Source organism: Epinephelus fuscoguttatus, linkage group LG9 (genome assembly GCF_011397635.1).
Source record: "Epinephelus fuscoguttatus linkage group LG9, E.fuscoguttatus.final_Chr_v1".
Classification (NCBI taxonomy): Eukaryota; Metazoa; Chordata; class Actinopteri; order Perciformes; family Serranidae; genus Epinephelus; species Epinephelus fuscoguttatus.
Window position 1 is genome coordinate 36,330,142 of NC_064760.1, and position 25,478 is coordinate 36,355,619.

General features: G+C 41.1%; 3 non-coding genes across 3 annotated transcripts; 2 read left to right on the forward strand and 1 right to left on the reverse strand.

Moving 5' to 3' along the window:
- Positions 1 to 229: 229 nt before the first annotated feature.
- Positions 230 to 311, reverse strand: trnal-uag (transfer RNA leucine (anticodon UAG)). The gene has a single exon. It is a non-coding gene; the product is annotated as a tRNA-Leu (tRNA).
- Positions 312 to 17,123: 16,812 nt separating this feature from the next.
- Positions 17,124 to 17,195, forward strand: trnae-uuc (transfer RNA glutamic acid (anticodon UUC)). The gene has a single exon. It is a non-coding gene; the product is annotated as a tRNA-Glu (tRNA).
- A 2,770-nt stretch (positions 17,196 to 19,965) lies between these two features.
- trnae-uuc (transfer RNA glutamic acid (anticodon UUC)) lies at positions 19,966 to 20,037 on the forward strand. The gene has a single exon. It is a non-coding gene; the product is annotated as a tRNA-Glu (tRNA).
- The last annotated feature ends 5,441 nt before the right edge of the window (positions 20,038 to 25,478 follow it).

A 25,478-nucleotide genomic window follows, 5' to 3' on the forward strand; every position in this document is an offset into this window, starting at 1 on the left:
TGACTATGGGCTGCTTCCTGGTGAATATATTGGTTAACATCCATGCCAACGTAAAGGGCGCATGGAAGTATGTGGGAAGTGACAGTAACAGTAACATTGTTTGAAACGGACGTATACATTTTTCTACATAAAGGGAGCATAAATGAGCCCTAACACCTTCACGACAGGTTTCTCAGTTTCCAGCCACAATCCCAAGACCTGTGACTTTCCAAGAACCTATAGATAATGATGGTAGTGGTGGGATTTGAACCCACGCCTCCATAGAGACTGGAGCCTAAATCCAGCGCCTTAGACCACTCGGCCACACTACCTCACAGTGTCACAATTTAGTGCCATTGAGCATAAAGTGACATTAGCAGTACACCTAAGTCATGAAAACTCAAACACTGACATTTGGCCACAAGTGAGTCTCAGTTGATGATCATGGAAACAAGTTGCTCGTGGATTTTAGGAGTAACAGTTTGTCGTATCGGTTTTTAACATACCGAAATGCTGAAAACCCCTATCCCATTACCTTTGCACTTACTGAGCTACAGTGGCAACATCTTTACCTGCAAGGTCATGGACATAAATCTGATTGGCAGTGGTGGGATTTGAACCTACGCCTTCTGAGAGCCTTCCAGAATACATGGGCTATGTATGAATTACTGGGTCATGATTACATGGGATATGTACAAATTTGGGTGCATTACTTCATAGGGACAAACAGTTTATGAGTACAGCCTGGTCACTATTGTCATACTGTCGCTCTGCATCTGTTTAACTAGAATAACATATATCAAATAAATTAAGCAGCCAAAGGAAAAGTCAGTAAGTGTTTTCTGAAGACCACGCTTAAGAAAAATAAGAACAGACTCTAACCAACGATGTGATCAGGGCTTGTATCAGAAACATTATTTGAATTAATCGTGACCAGCAGAAGTGACTTACAGTACATGACAATCCTGCCAATTGACAATAATGCAGATAGGGATAACGACGCAGCATTTCCACTCAAACACGGCTGCTACGCTGGAGAGAAAACTTGTGATCCAAGAACTTTGGCCCCATTTACACTTGTCATTTCAAGTGTCTCGTATCCAGATCAAATCCAGATGAGGGCACTTTCATCTCCACTTAGCCACGTTTGTGTCTCTGTTGGCCAGATCATAAAGCTGATTGCATTCTGTCATGGTTTTTCTAGGCCACATGCAGATCAGGGTCGGCCCTCCTCAGGCCCAAAAGGAACTGGTAATGCACCTGAAGTTGTTTGGTAACTGATAAAATGCAGATGAGGAAAAGTTTCTGTACTTTAGCAGTTAAGTTCCACAGTAACGGTTTAGCTCTCTTGAGCTAGCTTTAGTTAAACACATATATGACTCAGGCAACACAAAGTTTCATTGTCTTCACAGGCTTTCCTAAATACAGATTATTCAGACAAACGGATAGACAGTCGCTGCTAGCGGGCATCTCTACAGACAGCTTACTGATGTTGTTACACACGGAAAGAGTACATATGAGATATGGGTCTTGGAAAGATGGATGCTTTTACACCTTTTCAACATCTGATTAGAATGTGTCTCAATCAGCCTGCGTGGAGCTCAACATTGGCTTCAGTCCTGCAAACTGAATACATTTTTGGTCATTTAAGTATGCATACTGTAATCATTCACATTGTTATTGAAATAACTATTCAATTCATTTACTTGTTATAAGTAACTTCAAATGACAGAATTCTGTACCGTGATTTGTAGAGTACAGAAGGAGTGGGGGGCAATTGTTTCAGGCACTATAGGAATAGGGAATAGTCTTTCTAAGTATCGCAAACAGTCTATATTGTTAATATTTCTGATTAGAAATGTTATTTTATTGTCTTAATTGAATATGGACTGACGTTTAAAAGCATGGTCAGTTCATTATTGGAGTTATTACTAAGTTGCAGTCCTGCTAGAAGGTTGCTGCTAGCTGCCCAGTAGCCATGGACCTAACCATTTTGTTGTTGTTGTTTTATGAATTTTCTGATGTTATTTTCAAAACATTTTTAAGTACTTTTTTTTTTTAGATCTGTATGTAATTTTGTTTTCATAGCCTAAAAAAAACTTAACTGCTTGTTTGTGTTATGTAAACTTAAAATTAAACATATATCAGGTGAAGATTACTGAAACATTCCTCCTTCCACCATTCGACCAATCCTTAAGGAAGTATTTCAACACTAGAAAGATGGTCTTTTTTAAAAAACTGGATTGTCTATGCAGTACAAAGATGCAAATGGGTGCTACATGACCAGAGAAAACAGAGAAATAGGACTGTGGCCTTTGCTTTTGCTCAAGAGGTAGAAAACCTACAACTACCAGATTGCAGAGCGCCACACCGGACTAATAAACACTACTGCTAGGTGACATAATGCAAAATTATCAGTTTAACACAATGGCAGCCAGCTGCTAATAAACAATCAAGTACTACAATTACACAGTAAAGTAAAACATGTTTCTGAAAACATTTGAGGTGAGAAATAGGCAACACAGTTAGAGAGTCTTAGTTTATATTTGTTTAGCATTGACTGTATGGCACCCACATCCCATTTACAAACTCTCGTTATTACAGCTGAACAGTGCACTAAAAAATGTTTCTGTAAACATTTTAGACAAGAAATAGTGAGTAACAGAATCTTGGTTAATATTTGATCAGTAATGCATACTTTTACACTCAAGATTTGGTTTGAGTTTGCTTAAGCCCGAAAGTCCCCCAATTGGGGGAGCGACCTTGCAAGCACAATGTGAAACAATGCACTGATCACGAAGAATATAGTGATGTTGCACATCAAATTAAACAGCAGAACCTGGGCTACACGGCTGTAAAATCCCTTTTTACATGCCCCAAACACAGCTCAAACAACAACTAAATAAACAACAACAAATCTAACTCCACACAGCATCCATATCCTGACCCACCCTGTATATTTCGGGCTCTAACTTGACCACACGTTATTCAAAACACACACCGTTCATCTCAAATGAAAGCTGAGACTCCGCTGTTTCCACACATTTGCGCCAAAGCACACTACCCCAAAGCATCAGAGAGCTACAGGCCAAAGAACAACAACAACAGAAATCTTTTCACCAAAATATATTTGTAATGTCTCTCTTACCTTGTTGTTTTTGCTGTGAAAAGCTCATTCTGCTGTTAAATCATGCTTCATTCTTGTTTACCGACTTGTTGTCTGTCATTCAAATGAGTCCGGGTGGAAAAACTTGATGGCCGGAGGTTCCAGGTGAAGCATAACAATGACCACTCACAGCAGCTGACATCTCTCCCACGACGCGTTCTGCTGACTCTGATTGGCTTACAGTGCTGTCAATCTGGTTTTAGTGGGTATAGCGTCATTCTATTGGCTCTAATGAATCAAACAAGGTGTCAATCACTCAAATCGGCCAAGCCGTCACGGAGATACGGGCCTCCAAAGCTCAGAATAGAAACTCAGGTTCAAATGTAGTAAGTGTGTATTGGTCAGTTTGGAGTGGGAAATGGAGGAAAAAAACGAAACGGACAGTTGTATGTGTGTATCATAAACATCAGTAGGGATTTACAGAAACAAAAAATGAAAGATATAGGATTGTACATGACAAAAATCACATGCAAACATGGTGCAATTTTGGAGAGCTCGCCTGAATTCTTTGTACTAAAACCTCTCTAATATTGTTCTGCTTCACTTTATCAGAATCAACCTTTGCAGAGTTAATGTTCACATATTGTACTATGATGTGATGGAGGTTTAGAGCTGCAGCTGCATCATTCCAAAGGGATACTCATCCTGAAAATGCTTTTTTTTTTAGGCAAACCTCAAAATGTTTCATTTGTGCTGTGTGCCATCTTCATTTACTCTTCACATATAACACATATACTGATATTTACACATCTTAACAAATCTCACAAGTGTTCCCTTTACCATGACACCAACAGTATTCAAATAGACCTTGTGGTTGCAGAGATATATTCATTTCATTATGGGTATGCAATTTTCGAGCAGCGGCCTATAAAATAGGCTTAGTTTTGTTAAGAGAGGGGGCCGGTCGCGATCCACTTCTGTATGCTTTGTGTCTGTGATAGCGAAAAATATTAAAAGGATTACAGCCTGTAGATCAAACAACAGCCTGAGAGCCTGTGAAACTGCGAAATGACATAAAACACATCTTATGGCGCATGTTATTTTGTTATGTGTTGTGTGTTTTTTTTTATATACTGTGTCCAATTGATTGTTTCACTGTGATTGAATGTGTCTGACTCTGTGCTGCCTCTTGTCCAGGTTGTCACTGTAAATGAGAAACTGTTCTAAACTGACTCACCTGGTTAAATAAAGGTAAATAAATAAATAAATGTTTCGCAGTGAGAGGAGCAGGGAGATCTTGGTACTGGTCCAGCAAAGGTAAATTTACCACAATTCATTTATCCATACTACCCACATAGTTGTGATACAAAGCTGGTTGAAAATCAGCAAAGTATTCCTTTAAGTTTTGTATTAAAAAGCCAAGAAGAGCTGAGTTTCAAAGAGATTGACCTTTTGATGTAATATATGCATTCAGGCATGTAGCCAGAATGCTAGAGGTACTGAGAGAGTAAGAGTACCTCCAACATTCTTTTTTTTTCTTACGTATTGTATTTAATCAGGTCACTGTCAGTTATAATTCCTGGATATTTTTCCCAATGTAAAGGTCTAAAACATGTTTTACTAATAGGTGTGGCCTTGTTTGTAGTTTCTTTGGTGTGCAAACCTTTCTTCTTCTGATTATCGAAAAGGATAATTACTTAGTTGCCAAGACAAAAAAAAGTCCTATATAGAGTATACTGTATGTCCTCACTGATGGCATTTTTATCTAACATATACATTGCAAATTTATATACAATCTATGCTTAAAAAGGATATAGTGAAGACAATGAAAAACACAGTAAATGCCAGAACATTAAAGGAACAAACCACAATGACTGGGATCATGTTGTCAGAGGAGTTGCGATGAGTAGGAGTGAGAAAAAAGTCATGTCTTAAGGTACCATTTCCCCAGAGGCCAACATGCTATTATTATGTCTGCATCCATTTCACACTCAGCAGCATGATGGAAAACCTTACAGCTCAAATCCCAACTTAAAAGCAGAGGAAAGGCATTTTTATCCTACTTAATGGCATAGACTGATATCTTTGAAACCACATTTATATGCACCATCTAACCATTGTAAATCAGAGGACAGAAAGAAGGCAGAGGAGCATCTGACTAATTGAGATGTCATGGATTTGCTCTGCTTGCCTTAATTAAATTCCCAGGTCAATCACCAGTGACCACGCAGCACAGGAGGTGATCAATCAAAACACAAGAGTAAAAAGTGTTAATTTAAGCAGGACGAGTACTCCATCCAAAAAGGGGGAAGTGTTAATTTTTTTAGTAGCTGTCTGAGTACACTAATGCTCATTAATGAAGCCTTAGAATTAAAGAAAATGCTCTTTTGTTGCCACTTCAAGTGACCACTTAGCAAAATCAAGTTGTGCATGTGTGATTAGTGTTTGGTTATTTCCCACTGCATTGACCATTTTCTCAAGAGGCTAATTATGCATGATTATTGCACAATTAGCTAGTTCCAAAATTGACTGGAGCTTAACAAGACAGAACAAGATTGGCAACTGTTGTTCTTTCTTAAATCTATTGGGAATCGATGTTCTAAAGTGGCTTATTATGTGCCTGGCAGCTTACTTTGCAAAAAGGCTGTAAGTGCCTCTGTTTGTAGATCATGCAAACAGTGGCATTATAAACATGCTGTGGGTCTTTATAGTCCTGCAGCTGCCAACACTGAAAGGTCGGGAAGATGTACTGCACCAAACTCTTCATCTATTGAGGCTAAAGCAAGAAGCTTTGACTATTTATGCCTGTGCAAAAGTGAGTGAATCAAAACAGTTGGCAACAGTGGGATCCGAAACCCATGCATAATGAAAGACTGGAGCCTAATCCTTAGGCCACTCAGCCACACTATACAAAAAGCTGCTGTTTTTTTTCACTGCTATGGTGACCAGTCTATAAAATCCTTGAGTATAATCAAAATAATGCTCAAAAATCTGGACCACAGAATTGGAGTATTTTCTGAATGAGTTTTATTGAAGACACAGAATGGTCAAAGCAACAGCACATACTGCATCAGTTGCTTGCTACATTCAATATGGTGTCAAATACGGCAGCTTGGTCACAAGCTGTCAGTGTCCGATTCCAATGCGCAAGGTGCCCTTTAGCACCTCTATGAGACGTACTAGGCTTTCAGCTAACTCCAACATAAATCCATTCGCGTCAGTGACATAGTATAAAAAGCGAGAACGTCTGAATAGGGCAGAAGGGAGGGGTGGTGGATGGGTCAAACAAATACAGGACTTTGACCCAAGAGATGTCTTGTTTGAGGCAATGCGTTGTTTTTAACAATGTGGCACACATGTCACATGACATGCCACCGGACATAACTGTTAATACTTGGGTAAGTTAAAGCCCCTACAAGGAACTTTCATTTTGAGTTGATTTTGGCGACCCTGTGGACAAAAGCGGTAGTGTTTTGCCAGAATGAAGCCTACATTTCCCTTGAGCTCTAGCGCGTATTGTCATAAAGACGCTTACCTGGCTCGCGCATGTGTTTGTTTTGGGGATGAATGAAACAACAAGACGGGAAAACCCACTCCTATCGGGGATCCCAGCTCACCTCTGCCGCACCCCAGCTCCACCTCTCCAGCGTAAGCGTCACTGCCGCCGGGGTAAACGCAGCAGTTGGCTGGTAAGGATGAAAGCCTGTTTGGCGAGCACTTCCATGGCTTCTTGAACTGAGTATGGAGCGGTGCCTCACCTCTTTATTTCTCGGCACTTGCTGGACCCTGTCGACGCCTGCCTGGTACCTTTCGTCGGCCTGGATGAGGTGTTCCAGCCCCGCAGCCCCTGCTCTCCTCGTCCCTGCTGGCGCTGGGTGAATCTGCGCAACCTGCGGCCTCTGTGTGTGGCTCCCCGGACAGCTAACACCGTGGACCCGCCGGCTCCTGCCAGGATTGGGCTGGTAAATGATTGCTAGCGAACAAAACGTTTATCCTGAAGGATTTCCTGACTTCCCGAGGATTGGATTTTCTCTGTGTGACTGAGACGTGGCTGACTGATGGTGAGTCCAGTGCTTTCAGAGAACTTTTACCTTTTGATTGCTGCTATTTTAACTCCCTGCAGACGTCGGTTCGAGGAGGAGGGATAGCGACTATTTATAAGAGTCACTAAATGTAAGCAGCTAGGTAAGGTGAAGTGTGCCGTCTGAGTGCCGTAAATAGTTTCGTCCTGGAAGCGACCTGGGGCGGACCCGGAGACAGTTTCCTAAATGTATGGATATACACTATATAGAAATAGCTTATCTTCACACCGATGGTCTCATTTGCTGTTGTAGGTCACGCAGAGACATCAGCAAACGAGAGACTTCTGCATATCCAGTTAAAAGTTCCTTGTAGCGGCTTTAAGTAATGTAACAAACACACAAATTTAAACTTAAACTATAATCTTTATTCTAAACATAACCAAGTAGTTTTGTTCCCCAAATGTAAAGAAGTTTTGGTAATCTAACCCATGTTTCATGTTTCCTGTGAACATTAAAGTTTATTTTGAAAAGACACCATAGGCCTACATGGAGTGGAAACTGACATACTGTCTCCTAGCATCCAAAACTGACACTAGAGGCATACCTAGAGCGCCATAGTTTGAAGCGTAGGGCCACTGAACAAGCTGCTGTATTTGACGGGTTGGGAGTGAGAACATGCTGCCAATACAGAGAGAGGACATTGGGTGGCATCTGCTCCTCTAGTGAAAGCTGACTGTAGCCCTTTTAGATAGGAACTGTGCAAATTTGCAGGAAAGCCCAATCAGTCTTTTTTCAGCATTGGCAGTTTAGAAACAAAATTGGGGAGTGCAGCAAAATGCCGCCTACCTACTTTTGTTTATACAGAATGCACCTTTATCGGGGCAATGGGGGCGTGAGCAAGTAACACAACGTATAGCTTACCGACATAACCAGTGACATGGGAGGGAAGCTGCGGCTAGTCAGTCCTTCGGCGATTCTCTCATAAGTCGGCCCATTCCTCACCGTCCCCGTCATCTGACGGTTAATGGCCTCTTCGTTTGCGAAGGCAAGGAGGGCACGCATTTCCTTGTCTCCCCAGTTGCTCATCTTTACAGTGTCTGTCAGGTTTGCGTTTCCCTCTTGCTACTAGCTGCTCGCTAATTCCTGCTATCAGCTGTTTCCTGTTTATCCACCACCAGTGGCTCGCACGTACGGTGTCATCAACAGCTCCTCCCACAAGTCTTCAGCAGCCCCTCCCGTGGCGGAAGGCCGCTTCAGTCTGTTTAAACTAAAAGGGTTCCGCCAACATGACTACCCTACAAAGCAGAAAACTGGGCACCTCAGATCAACTCGCCAGTCCGGCTCTTTGTGTGTATAAACGCTTGCAGCTTGCCGGCAGAATGGCCCAACATTCGTGGAAAATCTGGCAGTGTAAATGGAGCTAATGTGAAAGCTTACCTTGTCATAAGCACCACAGAGAGAAGACATGTCAATCAGACACTTGGAATAATGGATTGCTCTTCAGATGAATATGATAAAGATCTGCAGGTTGACAATAAACTCCATTAGCAGAGGATGGTTTCGATCCATCGACCTCTGGGTTATGGGCCCAGCACGCTTCCTCTGCGCCACTCTGCTCAGTGCTTCTGTGTTTGGGTGTGGGAGTATTTAATAGCTTTTATTGTGTAGCAGCCATAGGATATGCAATATGTTTGTCAATGTTGTTAGCACTTACTGCAACTATTCACTAAAATGCTTCTTCAAAACAAGACAGCAGTCATTTCTGGGGGTTTTTTTAATATTTGAAATACAGTAATGAACAACAGTGAGGAGCCACACTCAGATGATAAGACGGGGCTGCACAGCTTCAGGAAAGATTTCTCAGTTTCCAGCCACAATCCCAAGACCTGTGACAGATATTCCAAGAACCTATAGATAAAGATAACAGTGATGGGATTTGAACCCACGCCTCCATAGAGACCGGAGCCTAAATCCAGTGCGTTAGACCACCTGGCCACGCTACCTCAACCCTAACCCTACCCCTCATATGAAGAATCCTTTATAGCTACAAAGCCAGGTCACAATTTTGCCAGTGGTGGGATTTGAACCCATGCCTCCTGAGAAATTGGAGCCTTAAGCCAGCATCTTAGACCACTCAACCACTGGACCTGTCAGTCAAAAGTTCTTCGTAGCCATAATAATCGAAGTTTTAGTGAAACACAACGGTATTCAATGACTGCTACAATACAGCTGCTTGATGCATAACTACAGTGTTCACTGCAGCAGTAACATAGAAAGACATCTCATTTGAGATATTTGTGGCAGTGGGTGCTGAACTGTCTGAAAATGTGACAATGCAGGTATTGATGAATAAGATGTAGATCTGCAGGTTTCTCATTAGCAGAGGATGGATCAGCCACTGGGTTCTTGGTGTAGCAAACTTCCGCTGTGCCACTCTGCTTTCAGCTACCATTATGAGGGTTGCGCACCTGCAATTTTTAATTTCACACAAGTTTCTGATCTGTCAGCACCTGGGGAGTATACACTAAATCAGGTGGACTTGCAAAAAAGGAGGACCAGATTGGCAAACTCTCTTCTTAGGTAAATCTACCAATGCCAAAATGCTTGGATCCCATGTGTGCTTTCTGAAATTGTGGATGGAGAGGCACGGAGAAGCTCAGCAAAAATTGAGAAATTCATAACCTTCAACTTCACAGAATATACAGTTAACCCATCATGAGATACCTTTTTGTAATGACATTTGTTCAGATAAGTTTTCCCAGTTTCCTGTTGTAATTCCAAAATTGTGGCCAGATATCCAGAAGTACCTGAAGATGCAGATACCTGTGAGGAGACTTCAACTTCGACTACATCTTCATAGAGACTGGAGCCTAAATCCTTTGCCCAAAGGCCCAAACGCACTGAAAGTGATAACAGATGTGCCTCATTTGACACGTGTCAATTGATGCGCCTGTGGAGCACTGCAGGCATCAGATTTTCAAATTCAACATCATAGAACCAGCAGTATTTTAGGAAAAGGTTGCTGTTTGTGGTATATGTAAGCTTTTCTATATGTTTCTATTTGAGTAGATAAAAACATTACAAAAGGCAGGAGGGCAGCTGATGGGCGTGTGCTGCTACTTTTATCAGTTGGGTGGTAGTAAGGGGGGCAGCCATCTTATTTCATCTTAAACTTTTTTCTTCCAGGTGGGTGAATGTCACCTAAAGCACAGAATCATAACTCCCTCCAAAACCGAAACAAGGTGGCAGTGGGGATGTAAAAGCATTTGAAGCACCTCATAACACGTTTGATGCATGCTCTGCCATTTAAAACAAAAGGTGTCCTTCAAAACATCAAACGTTTTCCATGCATTTGGACCTTTGACCACACAGCTATACTATCTCAACTCCCAAAGGTGAAAAAACACATTATAATGATATTTTAAAAGACTTAATGTCCAGAAGTTTCTAAACTTAGTGGTATCAGTACGGATGGATGCTGCAGAGACAGCATCAAGCTGCTGGTTGACAATATTTTCCATTAGCAGAAGATGGTTTCAATGTATTTACCTCCGGGTTACAGGTCCATAAAGTTGAATAACTGCCTCACTATTAAATGGTAGTAATAATGGTAAATCAATTACTGCTTCATAAATACTGATAGACAGATTCAGTTAATGTTCTTGTTATTTTGTTGCTTCCTGTAAAGAAACAAAAAAAGGCCTTCAACCATCAATCTGCAATTAGATTGATAGTGGAAGTTGCTGAAAGTGTTGAGGTATGACCTGTGGCATTCTTTGCCGGTCTTATGAAAAAGCTTGCTGTGCAATGTCTGACATATTCCAGAATTTGCCAAATACCCAATATTGCCAACGTCTCTAGTAGAAATAAAAATTTAATCAGCATTTCCCTGCTGGCCAATGTTAATTTCCACCCTCTCTTTATCATCTAATGAAGTGGGATCACTCCCACAACAGTATTATAACCAGTGCCACAAAATTGCCAGTTGCACTGGTTGAATTTGCCATCAAGGTCTGAAGTACACAATCTTACAAACACACCCTGAAGTCTACTAAATCAGTATCAAAATCCCTCATGTCATATTTTGCTATCACACTGAAAGAGGCTGAGTTTACAGTATTAACGAATTTTGGCTGAATTAGGGCCAAGGCTCCTTCAGCAGACTCACCATTAAGTTACAGTCAACCACAGTTCTCCCAAATCTGTCTTTCTCGCTTCAAACATTCAGTCATTTGGGAATTTACCATCCTGCAGGAATATAGAGTTGTAAAGCTCTGCTCTCAGGCATCCAACAAATATGAACTGGTGTGATACAACAAATGCAAAAAGCAAAATAAGAAACACCCAGGAGCAATCTCCTCTCATCTACCTCTCTGTTTTGAACCACAACTGATTTTTTGGCCTCTTCAGGTTCACGATTGTGCCTCCAAAATCCAAGTGTTCTGTCTCAAATCGATTTATATGGATTTGAGCTGTACAATATTAAATTTCCTTTGATTCCTTTCAGCCCAAGAGTGTCTTAATAAAAGAAACAAACTACCTGAAAATCCAAGGACATGTTTTTCTGCCTGCTGGACTCTGCTTTTGACTCCCCTCATTCAGTTTGAGTGAATTTGTTTCTTTGATCATTTGTGTTGCTTGAGTATGTGCCCTTGTGTATGAAATGCTCCAAAATAAGTTGAAAAGGAGGGTACAGTAACAAAAGTAGAAGGTCATGATTCTGCCTGGCTGACTCTATTTGTATCTCAGTCCATGTGCATAATAGACTCTTTTTCCATTACCAGTAGATCAGAGCCATGTGCACGGCTCTGCAGTACATGCCTTCTGTTTTTTTGTTTGAACCTGAGTCACATGACTTGGACTCGAGTCAGACTGGAGTCACAAATTTGATGACTTTAGGCTTGACTTAACAAAATCAAAAAAAACAACTTGTATCTTGACTTGGACTTTAACACCAATGACTCGTGACTTCACTTGGCCTTCAGCCTTTTACTTGAAAACACTTGATACCTTCCCCCCTATTTAAAAAGTGTATAACTAATCAGTTTATTTTCATTCATTTCCTGAATCAACTAACATTGGCACTATTCATTCCCAGCAAGTCAACACTTAATTCCTCTGAGCCACTTTGTCTAAGTAAACCAAGCATCCAAGTTGCAGAAGAGAACCATGAAGAACTAACATTACGTTACTGAGCACCACTTTGAAAAAATGATACCAAAGGTCATTTCATTAGCAGCCAAACACAACACCATGGTCAACAAAAAAACGATCTGCAGTATGCAAAACATGCAAGTTGAAAATTACAGACAAATGCAACAACTTCCACTTTCACTCGATACTTGAATTTGCACAAAGAATGGTAAGTCAAGGCTAAACACAGTTAATGAGCTCATGTTAGGTAAGGTTATAACTCTGTTGTGAAAATGGCATTGCACTTGAAGAACAAATTATCACTTGTTTGGGACTTGATATTCAAAGTTAAGTACTTGGGACAGTGGCAATGGGTAGTGATGTCCAAATGAAGCTTCATGAACCAGCGGCTGTATTTGCTGAATGTGATGGTGTAATGAAAAAGGCTCAAAGGATGCTAATGCAGTCTGGTTTCAATTAGAAATGGCCAAATAATGCTTCCTGAACCATTTTCTTTATTTTTTGGGTCCACTCTGGCACTCTTTGTTCAGCAAAGGGTTGAAACCAAACTGTATTGCCATCCCTTGAGCCTTTTTCATTACACCAACAGCCAGTGGTTGAATTGTTAATTTTTAGCAATTGTTAATGTAGCTTTGATTTTTTTTGCGTTCACACATCATCAAATATGACAGCACAGATGTGCAAAATTAATCAAGATAAAGAACTAGAGCACTTGGAGAGCACAGACCTCCGCCAAGCAGCTCAGATTTCCCGCCATTTTATTATTTTATCCACTATGCTTCAACCGATCACCACCAAAATTGTATCATCTGTTCCTTGTTCCATTATCATCCTTTCTTGAAATTTCATCAAAATCCGTTCAGAACTTTTTGAGTTATTTTGCAGACAAGCAGACAAACAGACAAACAGACCAACACCGGTGAAAACATAACCCCCTTGGCAGAGGTAAAAATGGCATGACCTATACCTGCTGCCTTTAAAAACACAAATAATGTAGTAGTATTGCTATTGCAATACAGACAAAAAACACTTCAGAGTATAAATAAGAGTAGCTCTGAAATAGCCGTGAAAATTAATCTTAGAGTCACTCTTATCCTATAGACATTTCCTTAGCCAGTTATAATTTCTCCTTACCTGTGAAGCCTTGGGCTGATAATTGGTGCTGCTGTCAGGTCCCTGTCATGATACCTGCCTGGTTTCTCAATGTCCCTCTTCAATCTATTGCAATAATATAGATAATGCATGTGTAAAGCAAAATTCATAAATAGAATTGTGAATAGTAGTGGTGACATAGCTGTGGAAATTAACCTCAAGGTCACTTTTATGCTATAGATATTTTCTCTCAGCCAGTTATAATCTCTCCTCACCTGTGAAGACCCTGCATGATCATCCTTGCTAGCATGAAGCTTCATTTGGACATCACTAGCGATGGGCCCCAGTACATGCTATCATGACTGGCCCATTAATGTACATATGCTATTGTGCACATATTTTCTTTTCACGTGATCGAGACTTGACATTGAATAACATTTATATACATAGCTATCATCATAGCCAGTTAATTTGGAATAAGCATTTAATTTTGCTATACATGCTACTAACAAAGTAAGATGGAGAAAGGTTTGCCTTTTTCAATGGCATATAAAGCAAATGGCGCCGGTGCAACCACACTGCCTGCACTATCTATATTTACACCACCGACTTGGGACTTATCTGTCTTGACTTGGAACTTGAATGCAGAGACTTGAGACTTGCTTGTGACTTGCAAAACAATACCACCTCTTGTAGAGAGCAGTACAGAGGCCTGTAAAAATGATACAGTAGTTATATCTTTTTTTATATTTGTTATCATTCAGTCTCTTTCTCAAACTTGGAGCTAACTAATTTGGAGTGATGTTAGAGCGCTGCTTGGACAGAGACAGACAGAATTTGTGATGACACATCATTGCAATTTACCTGAAAAGTGGCAAAAATTAGCATGTCCACTTGGGTGTCATATTTCCATCACTGCTGATCTGAAGCTGATAAACAGCTGAGACTACTGCAGAGTCATTTGCCACAGGAATGAATGCAGATTTTAATCTCTCAGACTAAAGACAAAAGCCAGATATTAGTGGGTGTTTGTGGGATTTAGTCCAGTGAGAAAGGAGCTATGTACAATCATAAAGAAAAGGGACAATAGATGCAAGTAACAAAAGAAAATCGACTTTATATAAACACACTTTTCTTCCACTTGTGTGACCATGGTGACCGACGTCATATGTACATGTCTAAAAATGGGCGGACATTCTCTGTCTTTTTTCTGCCCCTTCCTTCATCCTTTCTGCCAATCCCTAAGTACACAGACTATTAATTCTCTGTCTCCCGCCTTCCTCCCTCCCTGTCTCCCTCTGTTCATTCCCCGATTACACACATTAATAATTAGACAGAGACCCAGGTGGTGACAGAGGAGACAGTGCAGGGCCCCAGCATGCAGCTCGCTCCCAAAGCTCGGTCCTCACTGCGCAGCTCACTGTGGGGCCCACCACAGAGACCCCAGGCAGGTGAAATCTCATCTCCTCAGATGGTTTTATTGTACTTTGCTCTTAACTGAATTGAAGTACATGTCTTGGAGCCCCAGTGTGTCTGTGTGGTGGGGGCGGATGGGTTTTAGCACCTGGGATTCTTACTGACAGACAGACAGACAGACAGACAGACAGTATTGAGCCGGTTTGTAACCTTTTCTGCATCATTTCACTTTCTGTTTGATTTTTGATAGAAACTTTCTTCTTGTGTCTTTGAGGGAAGTTGGAGAAATGGGATTTAGGCACGCACTGTGCCATCAAACAGTGTCATTTACTCCCCGAGTCTGGGGCTTCTTAAGCATTTCACCACCTACATCTCAGGTGGGGATGGAAAATAAGCTTTCTGACAGTTTCTAAAAACCCATCACGACTCAAACTACAGTCTGAGCTCCACTGTTTACCCAGATTACAGAAGTAAACAAGCCTTCCACACCCTCAAAACACATGTAAAATTCATATTAAAGTGTCACTGCCAGTCCTTGTATCAAAAACTCCTGTGTACGTTTGGGGATGTGTGTGGATGTGTGGGTGTGTGAAGTCCTAGTTTGCAGGCAGAGCGCAATCTCGTCTACTCTCACTAAAGAATCTGGAGGTTTTAAAAACCAAAGTCACACACACACACACACACCTATCAAATCACTCTTTGACTCATCAATATCTTTTTACTTGATTGAATTTTTTAAAGCGAAACAGCAACACAGATTGGACACACACACACACCCAGAGACATAACTTTCACTGTACGTTTGCTCATTGTACCAGTTATGTGTGGGCATGCAGCCCACTTTCACTCCCATCATGTGAAATACCACTGTTTTGTCACTGACCTCGGCATCAGACACCAACACACAGAGGCACGCTTCACATTGGTTTTCCACATTAATACATTCACACATTAATAAATAAAGTCTGGGTATGGTAGGCAGGGTGGTAGGTGGGTCAAACTAACTCCAGATTTTCACACAGGAGTCCATTGTTAATTTCCCGTGTTAAACCAAGTTTTTTTTTTTTTAATAACAACGTAGTGTGCTAGTGTAGCATGCAACATTAGTCACATATGTCACATCACGTGACGTTATATGATGTTAGTAACAATCATACTTATTTTAAGCTAAACCATGTTTTTTTTCTAAACCTAACTATGTGCTTCTGTTGCCTAAACCTAAGAAAATATCCTAAAAGCAATGTTTTTACCTACATTGTAAGTTTATTTTGAAAAAGACTGTATGCATGAAAAGAACAGAAACTGTACACTTCGTATGAAAACCAACGGATTTTGAAAAGACACAATGCATGTAACAAGCATAAACTGACACACACACGCCTAAATTGATGGACATTTGCTACCAAGCGTCCATCTGTTTTACTAAGATGTGACGTTGCCTGCTGGAAACTTCTATTGTTCTCAAAACCAATTAAAGGCAGCTTGCAGAGACACTGCTGCCTTGACTGATATAATCCATCATAGTAAACAACACCTGTATTGTATTTTCTACTAACATCACTTCATAAAACCACAATAAAACCAAAGTGGTTCCTTTGTACCAGAGCTGGGGACAGATCACTGTGTGTCCAGCAGATATCACCGCCCACTTTGCCTTTGCCTGCACTTACCTTCTCTGCTACCACAACATAACAGTGGGCCGCATGGGAAAATGTGACGAATAATGTCAATAAACATGATAATTAGCAGCAAAAGGAGTGTTTGATGATGTTTTGATAATGAAGATGATGGATTGTATTCATTAGCGCAACAGTTTGTCTCTGTGAGATGTTTTTAATGGATTTTCAAAACAATAGGAACCAATGACTTCAAACCTGCAGTAGAGCACGCAGATAAAGTTGTTACTGAATTTCTCCACAAGATTAGTATTGGGATTATTATTAAGTGGGTTGAAGCTGTAATCCTTAAACCTAAAATAAATGGGGGTTTTTTTGGCCACTCAGGGGGAAGCTGAAACAAGGGTCAAGGGTTAATACTCTGAGGGTTCATCACAACCACAGGCTCACATGTCTGACATGACTGTCCTCAGCAGGACATGGAGGAGCCACTCCTTCAGGGTCTGAGTCTGCCATGGAGTTTACTGCCTGTTTAATGTGCCTAAAGTACCTCCATAGGACGCATTTGTGGGCATCCTAATTAGATGTTCAAACAATCCCAACCAACCCCTTTCTCATTCCGAGGTCATCAAATACCCAAACCCCTTTGGCATCTGATACCAGCACACAAGGGACAATTATATACAGTGTGCAATTCCACAATAACTGCACAATTCCATGTGCTGATGAGCCTGTCTTTCCCATATGGTCTAGCGGTCAGGATTCCTGGTTTTCACCCAGGCGGCCCAGGTTCAACTCCCGGTATGGGAATAGTATGCTAAAATTGAGTGTCAAACCACCCATGTTGTAAAGAAATGCCTCCTTGGTACTCCCCTTTAGCATCTGTATGAGGCGCACAGGGCTTTCTACTAGCGCCAATGTAAACCCATCCATGGCAATATTAGACAGTTTAGAGCAAAACAGTCCACCTTGGAAAGAAGTCAAGGTGGATTGGGTAAAACAAACACAGGACTTTCACCCAGCAATGTATTTACATTTAGTAATTATCTCTCTATATCACAGTTTTTATTGGCAGTGGTAGAGTTTGCCATTCCAGAGCTGGATTCAGGTTGCCTGTCTAAGTAAAAAGATGCATGCATGTAATCCAACTAAATCTTATCTCACTGATATTCACTCTCTTTACAGCAACACGGGAGGTTTTTATTGTGAAGCAGCCACAGTGAGCTGTTAGATAAAGAGCCGCAGGCGACAGGCTACACACCTTCAACTCCTTAGTAAGGTAACCAACTTTACTGCGCCCTGCTTAATGTGCTTAATGCTGTAGTGTTAAACTGTACTTGCTGTTACCACAGTAACCAGAGGAGTCGCCAAATCAACCACAACTAAAATTTTTAGGATTACAACTTTAAGTGTGAACGTTTTGGCATGTAGTAGAGGGATAAGATGTTAAAGGACGTTTGAAATCTTCACATGCACAGCAAAAGAGGCATATTTTATAGTATGTTAGTGCACACCTTAACCTGCTGCCTCTTAGTTGTTACTGCTGAGGTACATGTCCTCATATTTAGCATTCATGAAGAAATGCCGCTAGCACAGATCTTACTAAGCCAGTGGCGGAGTGTTTGGTGTGTGTGTGTGTGTGTGTGTGTCCATGGTAACCACGTGGAGGAATGGTTCAGTTTGCCACCTGACTCTTTTGAGGCACGCCATCTGGTACCATGGTACAGAAATGTGTGTGTGTGTGTGTGTGTTTCACAAAGACGTGAGAACAAGTGTGCAGTTAGCTCACATATGCACACAAGATAGAAGCAGAGTGATGTGAGATATACTGTGTGCATCAACAGTTTATCACATGTACGTATGGCTCTTGGGATATTACCAGTGTGTCTTAGGGGGGAGACAGAGAGAGTAATAAGGTGTTATCCACTGACCTTGCAGAGTGGCACCAGGAGGCAAAGCAATGCTGGTATTTAGGCACTCAACAGTGCCACAGGGCCAGTCATTTATTGTGTATCTGTGTTTCTGTGTGTGTGTGTGTGTGTGTGTGTGTGTGTGTGTGTGTGTGTGTGTGTGTGTGTGTGTGTGTGTGTCTGTTCACCCATCTGTTGTGTCCACCCCGGGGACAACAGCAGCAGTTCGGATTCTCACACACACACACACACACACTCATGGAGAGATGGAGAAGGAGGGAAAGGATGGGTACATAGAAACAAATTCACAGATTATGTTTATGATGAAACTGTGATAATTAAACATCTTTGAAGGAACTCCAGTGTGAGAGCAGTAAATAAAAATGCAGCAGCCCTGTAGCTAGTACAGAGTGTTTTGCTCCAGAACATTTCTGCAGGGCAGGTGTAATAATGTTTAATCTTAACTGTATCCATTTATTCATTAGTTTAATTAACATAAACACTGTCTGAGACGACAGACTGTGCACTGCATTTTACATTATCTGCCATCTTGTGTGTCAGATTTTATAGAAAGCAAATAGATTGCTTCAGAGCACAACAAGCACATCATTTGCGATAACAGCGTGGTGAGGACCGGGCCAGGCAGCGTGTCTGCAGGGGAGATGTGTATCAGCTGGACCGCAGACATCCAAGATTCAGTCGTTCCACTACGACACGATATCTGCAGGCTGGAGGTAACACATACATATCTGCATACACAAACATGGGTGGTCATTTTACAAGCCAGCATATGTGTCCTGTATGGTGATGCAACCAGAATGTCAAATGATATCACTGGGATGAGAAGGAGATTTTGTGGGGAAGCACAGGTGCCGCAGGGGTAAAGTTCAGACTTTGAGAGAGACCCAAAGGGACCAACAGAAACTAGAATCCCACCAACACAGACAGATTTTTCAGTGTCAGACAGTGTGTATTACTAAGATATGTTACCCAGAGTCAGTGCTGGCCAACATTCTCCCCTCTCCTTCCTCTTCAGCATTTCTTATTAATGTTTCTGCTTATTGTGAATTGCCTTTCCCATGTTTTCTCCTTACAATGTATTTCTATTGCATTCTGTTTACCACAAGATGTGTTTATTATGCATGTATTTTGACTTTACATGTGTTGTCTTGACCTTTCTTTTTTTTTTTTTTTTTTGACACACTTTGTGATTGTTTTTTAGAGCCTAGTTATTGTGTAAAAATGCTAATTATCATATTCAGCCATGCATCCACCCGTGTCTGGGTCCAGGACCTAATGGCTACTCCTAGCAGGACATGGAGGAGCCATTCCTTCAGAGTCTGCCATGGAGTTTACTGCCTGTTTAATGTGCCGAAAATACCTCCATAGGAGGCATTTGTGGGCATCCTAATCAGATGTCCATACAATCCCAACCAACCCCTTTCTAATTCCGAGGTCATCAAATACCAAAGCTACCAAAGCTAAAAGCTTGTTACGTCTCTTTGGTGTCTGACACTGACACACAAGGCACAACTTTATGTACAGTATGCAATTCCACACTCACGGTGCAACTCCATGTGCTGATGTAGATCATGGGAAATGATCAAAAACTCCAAAACAACAATAACAGTATTTCACAAACAATTAATCCAAACAAAGTAAGACGTCTTTCCCATATGGTCTAGCGGTCAGGATTTCTGGTTTTCACCCAGGAGGCCCAGGTTCAACTCCCGGTATGGGAACAGTATACCATAATTAAGGTTCAATCCAGCACTCCCAGGTCTGTCAAGAACCAATGCTGTGGTTCAACCCTTTGGCATTTGTAATATAAACCCATCTGTGGCAATATTAGAAACTCAGAGCAAATGACTGCTTTTGAGCAAGACAGTCCACCTTGGAAAGAAGTCAGGATGGGTTGGGTAAAACAAACACAGGGGTTTCACCCAGGAGACCACTGTTTGTGTCCTGTGTGAAACCAAAATCAGAGTCATCTTAACCCTGACCATGATGTTTTCCAAGCCTAACCAAGTAGTTGTGTTGCTGAAATCTACATTTCCTGTTAACACGGAAGTTTATTTAAAAAAAACTCTTCACTTGCTTGTATACACAATCTCAAACAAAGGTGACCATAGGTGAGGACTGAAACGTCGATCAACTGGTAAATCCAGATCTCCGTCCACATATCTTAAGTCCCTCTTCACAGTCTTATACAGTGCCTGTCTCAAACCTGGCTGCAAACCAGCCAGGCCGGCAGAACTAACTCGGCAAAAAGCAGAAATGTAATCCTAAAAACACCAAACTTGACACTCTCAACTGCACAGTTGCACATAGATAGTCTTTCCATGAAACTCACAAATAGAAATGACGACAGGGGACAGCCTTGGCTGTTTCCAACACCCACTGAGAATTTTTGACAAATCCAATCACAGCTCTCAGCCCAGTTATAAAAGGACTGGATGGCTTGTCGCAATCGCCCCATATTCTTGTACTTTATATTCTCACAGCACCCCTTACAAAACATACCATGAGACATGGTCTCAAGCCTTGTACAAGTCCACAAAACACACGTAGACTGAATGGGCAAACTCCCATGACCTCTCAAGAATCTTTAAAGTATAGAGGTACTCCACTGTTCTACAACCAGGACTGAGCCTGCATTACATAAAATGCACTTAAAGCCCCCAAACACTTACACTATCTGGTGGTCAGCCTACACAAAAACTAACTGACTTACTGAATGACTGACTGGTGCAATGTAACACACACACACACACACACATACACACACACACACCACAGAATGAAGAAGAGTGTTCAGTGACACATAGTCCACCTTTAAAAGCCAAGGGAATGCATATGTCAACTGTGATAAAGACTTAAAATACTGCGAGTGAAGCACTATGAATTTATAAGATGCAAACACACACACATACACATGCACACAGAGATAAACAAGGGAACACATGTTTAATTCATAGCTTTAACTGAGTGGGACTTATCTGGTTTGTGGGGGCGGTGAAGATAACACACAGACACACACACCCATACACAGACAAAAAAGCACAAAGAGATGCTCAAATGTAAGTTAACACATATGCATACACACAAACACAAAGATATCTGAATGCAGCCAAACACACAGACAAGAGGCGAGGTCTTACCATCCTCAGAGAGCAGGGATAAGACAGCTTAGAGACAAAGGGAAATGTAAGATAATGATTTAACTGGCTTTCACTGGAGGGGGAACAGATTGGATTCATACACGGTTTCCAATATGACACAGATAAAGATATGAGCCACAAACTGGCTAGGTCTATTTGTGGGCATCAGGGATGTACACATATTGTGGCCAAAGTGGCTCGAGCTGCTGCCCATTTACCCTCCTCTGAATAAGCGCCCCTTTGGACCAAACAGATAACAATATTTATTATTTTGATATTGACATTATTATTGTTGTTGTTGCCACTGATGCCATTTTTTGTTCGATAGTGCTGGAATTCATGTAGAGCGACCATCGGCGTCAACAAAGAATTCATTGTTTCCCCCTATAACTTCCCTTTTTCTTTGTGTGTAATTTAACAAAATGTAGCTGTTTTATCATAATATGAGCTTTTTACTCACCAATTACAGTTGCTTTGTTTTCCTCAAACTAAGCTTAGACTGTATGACTTTTGTTCTCAATTAGTTCTCAGTGCACCACATGGAGCCTGTGTTTGTGTTTGGTTATGTTGTCAGTGTGTTTAAACTGTTAGGCTGAACCCTTGTAATATGTTAAAAGATGTAGTGCTTACAAAATATTGTTGCTTATACTATGGACAGTGTTTCTTCCTGATTAAATCAAGTTGCATGAGATATCTGGGATTGTATTGGTGCTTTACACTGTACACGGGTAAGTGTTGACTGCGCTTAGTGAAGGCTAGTATAGTTTTTTGTTAAAGGAGCTGTGAGTCTGAGGCGGGATTGTCTGCACATGGTTCTCAACATGGAGGTGGCTGGTGGTCAGCAGCTAACAGTGCTAAATCCATATACAGTGCTAACAACAGCAACAGTGCTGACAGAGCTAGCATTGTTAACTGGGGGAGAACCGCACAGTGGGCACTACGCTTTTTTAGCGACACTATCCTGATAACAGTCATCACTGCCGTATGAGGACAGTGCAGCGCGGCAGAAATTAGCCAGCCAATGGGATACACTCACAGGCACTGGGAAGCGAACTGTCTACCACAGCAGGCTATTTTCATGCTCTGTTCATACATTTTCTTATGAAAAGAAATGCAACCAACTGCATACATATACCACAGAATCATGAGCCATTACTTTGTGTATAACTCACATATTTTGGAATGCTGTGATCACATGACCAATCCACAGGAGACTGGTGTTCAGAACTGTGTGAACTTTTAGGGACCTTTGGGTAATTTTAAGGTGTGTCCTCACCATGTTTCTTTTCCCTTAACCTAATTACAGTAACTTTACTTGCCTAAACTTAACCTCCGTAACTTTACGCTGATGACGCTACTTTACATACAGGACGTAATGTCAGTCATGGGGCGCTAGGATATCATACAAACTGTTGTACGAGGATAGAGTGACCTCCACAATGAATGGCAAAACCCAGATAAAAACCCACGCAGGGATAGCGTCTTCATTCTCTGCTGAGCACATCATTACTCTACTATATCTTTACATAGCAAATAATGGTTTGCTGCTATATTAATGATCTAAACGTCGCATACAGAACCTTTAAGGATATAGAGAGACATATAAGCCACCACAACAGCCCTATAACATCAAAAAGGTTGAGACATTTCTGTTGTTTTTTTCCTGTTACTGTAGGTTAAGTCATACAATCATTTGTTGATCATCCACACATGGTGCTGGTTTGCTTCTTGACTCTTAATCAAATTCACTCTCAGTCAAATTCATATCTAATACAAGAGATACTTTATCATAATGTTATTAGACTAAATGAAGTTATAAAAATATCAGGTGATTTGGAGCAACAGATAGTTTTTGGTATGATATCTGCTTATGGACAAATTCCTGTGAAGGCCAGTGAGTCTTCATTAGGCTAAGTTAATGATATGCATATAAAACAAGTTGTTGTTTTTTTTATCAGATTAATATTCAGTTTAATGGACTTTAGACTACTACTCAGCATGAAAATGTATTGATCCTGGAAACTGCAGTTGACAGTTGTTGACAATCTCAGCTCAAGTTAAACTCACTTGCTTACTCTGGAACTCTTTAATGGCAACTGAGCAAAGTCAGTCTGCTGATGAGGACTGTGTGATGCAGTCAAGAGTACAGTAAGAGGACATTGAGTTGAGATGGTTTTGTCAACTACCATAGCCTACATTAGGGCCAATGCTACAAAAGAAATGTGGGTACACTATAAGTAGCAATACTAGGTAGTGTAGTGTAGGTCTTATAAGCCAACCCATTCTCACTGCTAAGTCGTCAAATACCAATGTTTGGTTAATGGCCCTCTGCCTCTAATACTGACATATCGAGGTACCTTTCGCATCTGTATGAGACGCACGGGGCCACATTTTTATAAGATGTTCAGCGCAACTGAAGTAAAAAGCAAGACTGTCCACAAAGACAGGAAGTTGAGGTGGTCTGGTTGGGTCACTTTCACAGAGAACACTGCTTTTTGTTTTCTGTGTGAAACCAAAAGGCAACATAATTTCAACACGACACAAAACTGACGCTAAAAGAGTAACTAGAGTGTCATGGATTGACTCGTAGGGCCACTGACCAAGCACCAGTGTTGGGACTGAGAATGTGTTCCACCAGCATATCATGATTTTACACACTGTAGCAAATAATTTCGACTTTTTCTACCAAAGAAACTCTGGATGGCAAAAAGTTTTACCAAGTATTTGCATACATTTTTGTAATATTAATCGGCCCCTTAATTTCATGTATCACTTTCCAAAACACAATCCAAAAGCTCTTTACAAAGGAATTAAAAAATGCTCATAGCACCAAAACAAGGTGGGTAATAAGGGTGAGGCAAACAGCATTAAAAGGAGGTCAAACACAGTAAGAGGTCTTTGCCTAAGACCAAGGCTATTGATATGAGTTTTTTAATTACTTTTTCAGGGCATTGTCCTTGGCCTTTATTTACATAGTGAAAAGATTCAAACTGAGGCCGCTGCAGTTCTTCGTCAGCTTCTTAATCCCAAAGCCACCGGGGCACTTCAACATGAGCTTGAAGAAATTACAAACAGCTGAACTCCTCAAGCTAAGAGGTCCAATGTACCTCTGAGCAAGGCATTTAAACCCCAAGTGTCCCAGTGGAGCTAGCAAGGATGAATGTGAGTAGACAGCACATGCATTTTACCCATTAATATCCAAGTTTCAGGGTTTTTTTGGGTGGTGAGGTAGTGGTGGCAGAGTTCTGCCTCTCTATAACTGAGTGTGTCCATCAACAGTCTGCCACAGTGTCTTTGAGAAAGTCACTTACCCTGCTCCCTTTTTGAAAGACTGTGAATAAGAGCATTAGCTAAATGCCAAACTACCGGGAAAAGGACCAAATAGATTTGAAAACAACGCCCGCTATCCAAAATATCCCACCAAATAACCTCATCAGTCATCTGAAAAATTTCCTTCAACTCCTTCAAAAAAATCATTGGCTTAGTGGGCAAAAGTCCCAGCTAATTCCACAATTCCCCTGCTGGAGAGGTGACCATTATTGGAATTATTCCCAGTGGAGATGCTCATAAATCTCTGTTTCCACACGAGGCCTCATAGAGAGGCTGTGTGATTTCAGTGAGGCATTAAGATCATGGGAGGGGAGCTTTTACTGGGAAAAATATCGCAGCCTATAAATGCATCTGATTGTCTGAGTTTATCTGTCGATTTAAATTCTCAAAGAGAGAATGTGTATTCATAAAAAGTTTGAGAGGTCATGTGTCAGTGTGTAAGTGTTTGTGTGTGTTTTCATCACCATCACCTCTGCATGCTCATATCACAGACTGTATTCCCTCACCTCAATCACTTCGAACAGCAGTGGAAATGGAACCTGCCTGTCTGGGTTTCCCCATTGATTTACAATTTGGACCAAGTGCCAAAGACAGAGACTGTAGGGCGGGTAGAGAAAAAATATACTCATCAGCAATTTCACTGCCAGGAGAAAAAAAAAGAAATAAGCCATTGCCCTGTGTTGGCACAATAC